The sequence below is a fragment of the Hippocampus comes genome, unplaced genomic scaffold, assembly GCF_001891065.2.
Source record: "Hippocampus comes isolate QL1 unplaced genomic scaffold, H_comes_QL1_v1.1 scaffold22, whole genome shotgun sequence".
Taxonomy (NCBI): domain Eukaryota; kingdom Metazoa; phylum Chordata; class Actinopteri; order Syngnathiformes; family Syngnathidae; genus Hippocampus; species Hippocampus comes.
The window spans coordinates 7124252-7128393 of record NW_017806175.1 but is presented as its reverse complement, the minus strand read 5'-3'; positions in this window follow the sequence as shown (position 1 = coordinate 7128393).

The following is a 4142-nucleotide window of genomic DNA, read 5'->3' as shown; positions in this document are numbered from 1 at the left end:
TTCATTTTTTTTTTTTTTTACTCTAAATTAACCTCAAGGTCTTGTTTGAATGAATTTGTCTACTCTTATTATTATGGCTCTATTCTTGGCCTAGCTCCAAATGGATTTGGAACATGGTTCATGTACATGGAAAATAAATAGTCAGTAAAGGTTAAGTAGAGACTGTGAGTACTTTCACCACCTGTGCCCAAGGCTAATGATTGCTTCGGTTGTATCCTGTGGAAAGTCCCACTTTTTTTTTTTCTCCAACAGTAGTGTTTCCTGTATTGACAGTACAGAACCGAGCGACGTGGCGTTCTTCGGTCTTTGTTTACTGTCTGGAAACAATCTGATCTGTGTACCATATGGGTCATGCAGTTTGAAGAATGTGATGCAATCCGAGTCGCACATCTCCTTTACAGTTTATTATCCTGCGTGTCCAATGAAAAGCATCTATTGAAAAGTATCTCCAAATTTTTTTTGGGGGGGGGGGGGGCTTGGTTAAAAAAAAAAAAACGGAAAAATTATGTACCCGTCAAGCAGAAATGTTGCTAATTCCACATCGCTGCTTCTGTTTGCTAGTGTTAGACCTGGAGTATGGAACATTCGCCACTTGATGTGCCCTGCAACTGGCTGGCGACCAGTCTGGGGTGTACTGCGCCTCTCACCCAAAAATCAGTTGGGATAGCCTCCAACTTGCCTGTTTGAGAACAAACAAAACATCGTGTAATTCGTGCAGACGCCGGAAGACATCTTTTGTGTTTTGTTGCGGTCCCACCCACGCTGTGTTGTGGCTTCGTTTTGTGTTCACCCCAAATATCAAGCGTTGATTTTGCCAATTTGCCACAACACGAGTGGAAGTCATGGTGGGAGCCACAAAGGATGCTCTGTGCTGGGACAGAAAACGGTGGGGGGGGGGGCTATTATTACTGAGGGTATAATTAGGATGAGGTAGCGAACAGAGGTCCGTTTGTGATGCAGACGCATACATTCAGAGGGCTCTTGTTACACAGGAAGTTTGGCTGCCGCCCAGCCAGGTCACTTCCTGCTGAGGCGGGCCAGCCGCTCGGCCCGCTTCGCCACCGTTGTTGGACCCGCACCGAGCCAGAACATGTTCTCTGTTTTTGTCTTCATCAGCCAGCAAGTTCAACGTCTTAGGTAACCTGAACAGAGTTGTAGGCTTGTGGTTCTCCAAGTATGGTATGCAGGCTCCCTCTAGTGGTGGCACAAATAAAATACTGCTTAAGTCGAGTTCAGTTGTATTTAACTTTTAAGTTCAATATTTTTTGCATTTAAATCTTTTGGAACAGTTTTGAAACATCGGTCTGTAAATGGCGCAGTAAAAAATGGTCAGATTTTTATTTGATGTTCTGACTTTTTTTAAAAGTAAATACAATATGCAAAAAGTATCTTACTTTGAAGGATGGCAAGAGTATTATATTTGACAAAATATTTTACGAGTGTTAAAAAATGTAATTGTTGCAAGACAAAAATTTACCGTGATATGGTGGGTCCCTGGTGAGTCCTCAAAAAAAGTTTGGGACGTTGTACTTTGTGGTGAAATTTCAGAATGAATGAATACATTAACACGGGTGCCTTCTTTTACATCTTTCTGTGAATCGTCCAGTCTCTGTAGCAACCTGTGATGTTGTGTTCTGTAAAGCCGCTTTGTTCCAGCCGGGGCTGTTGTGAAAGCAGTTGAGTTCAGAGTACTCACAGAAAGGCATCGAGGTGGACATTTGATTTTTCATGAATTGCATTTCAGAATTTTCTATTCATAAATGTCTCGTGACTGGAGTTAATTCACGCTCTTTTCATATTACAATTGAAAAAAAAGTGGGGAGGTAGACACCACGATGAAAACTGGAGACAGATCATGCTATTGATTTGTATTAAAGCCACATTTTATTCCATGCCTCAGTTGAATGATAATGTCTGTTAACTGTCTAATAAATAGCAAGTGTCCGCGACGTCCATATGTTCCCAGTGAGTGGAAAAAAATTGAAAATATAATACAAAAAAATATATAAAAACAGACACTAGAAGTTAAGTTATTGTAAAATTATATTAACAATCAATCTTTCCTCAATTTTGAAAAAAAAAATAGAAGCAAATAAAAGACAACATAGGACAGACGTGTAATGTTCACAGAAGGAGAGAAATTTACAAGACTGCTGCTGCTAAGTTTATAACGGCGCCGATTAACTTGGAATAACTGGGACAATATACGGAGTCCAAGACTGTATCAAAATTTTACATTTGAAAAATGTGGGGTGGGCAAAACAACAACAACAAAAAAAAGCCATTTCTCGAAGACCAGTAAAAAAAAAAAAAAAAAAAAAAGGGAAAAGAAGAAGAAAAGCAAGAGTCCACTAGGGGGCAGCATAAAGTAGAAACCTGTACACAACTAGAGTGTCTACGGGAAGATGACTGAACATTTATTCCATGTCGTTGATATCCAATTTAAAGTCTATGTCCTAGTAAACTCTTTAACCTCACTTGTAAGGCAATTCAGCACACCAGTACAACTCCTGCCTGACTAGTAATCTTTTTTTTCTCCACTACTATTGGCCTTCCGGCATGCAAACCTTCAAATTTATCGTAAACTGCTGTTGTCACACACTTGTAGCTTGCTAGACCCTTCTCGTAGCAACCAACTGCCAACTAGTTACTAGTAATTTTGCCTTACAAGTAACATTTCAGTTGTCCTACTAGTGTCCGTCATGAAATGTCGACACCAGAAACCAGCAGTAGTGGCAACCCCCCCCCCCCCAAAAAAAAATTGAGTACAACACAGTTGGGCGATTGTAGTGCTCAAATTTATAAAAGCTTTGTCCTCACTCGTAGGATTACTTCATTACTACTCGTGAAGCAAAACTGTGCACTAGTTACCAATGGGACATTGTGATTTCCTAGGAATGTATAAGTGATCAGTGGAAATTGCAGATTTACAGAAAAAAAAGTATGCATTTATGTTTCCCACCTCAACATGAAAGTGTCTTTGCTTCATTAGTAATAATAACCATTCCAGGTAATTCTAGCAATTTTTTTTCAAATTTCAGAAGGATGCATGAAAGTTGGTAGCCCTTCGCAGTACCTCTGTTTCAAAAAGTTTGGTGACCCCCCGATCGAGCACATGACTGCGACTTCACGAGTTGTGCGCAAATGTCAACTAGTGCACGGTTTTAGCTCATAAGTAACATGAACTGCAGTCGCATGCCAAAGTTTTCCCGGTAGTTTGCAGTAATGTCAGAGACAGTTCTTGTATTAGTGCGCTGAAAAGTGTATTTATCCAAGTAAATAAACTGAAACTGGATATCAAGAATAGAGAATAAATGTGCAAATGTGGTCGCCAGATGGACTTACCAGAAAAGGTAAAAGCGGTCAAAAAACGAATCGAGAAGAGAACAAAAACAAAACAAAAAAATCTACGAAAAATTATATTCAGCATTTTTTTCCCCACTAGTTGAGAGGGAGCATGGGTTTCCATTATAAATTTTGACCAGGCCGGTGTAAGAAAAAAAAAATCCAAGAAACCCTCAAGTCCCAACTACAGTGTTCCCCCACCAACGGATATCAAAAAAAAAAACAGCGACAACTGACGATTGCCCGAAGATGCCTCAGGGTGGCAGCAAAGCAATATTTTTCTATTTGGCTTGGCGAATGAAACTCGCCCTTCAACATTGATTTGTAGCACCGAGGTGGCGCCAAAGCACTATTTATATTCAACAGGGTTTTGTCTTGACACATGAACTCTCACCTCACTTCCCTTCAACATGGTTCCTTGGCAACGAGATGCTACAAAATGGCGCCTAAGCACAACATTTTTTTTATATTCGACACGGCCTTGGGCCTGAGCACAAAAATGGCAACTATCAACTCAAGAAGAAAAAAAAATTGGCAAAAATTGACTGATTGTTTTTTTTTTTTTTTTTTAACATCAACAAATTATCACATAAGACATGTATTGCCATTTAAAAAAAAGATTTTTGCTGACTTTTCTCTCTAAGATATTCAATACTAAAAGGACAGCGGACTGTAAAGCAGTCAAACGTTCTGCCTGTAATCACATCTTTATTATTGAATTTATTATTCGCTATGTATGTTGTTTTTTTATTATTAATTGGCTATGGGAATCTTATTCTGACCAATACTGAAATCTG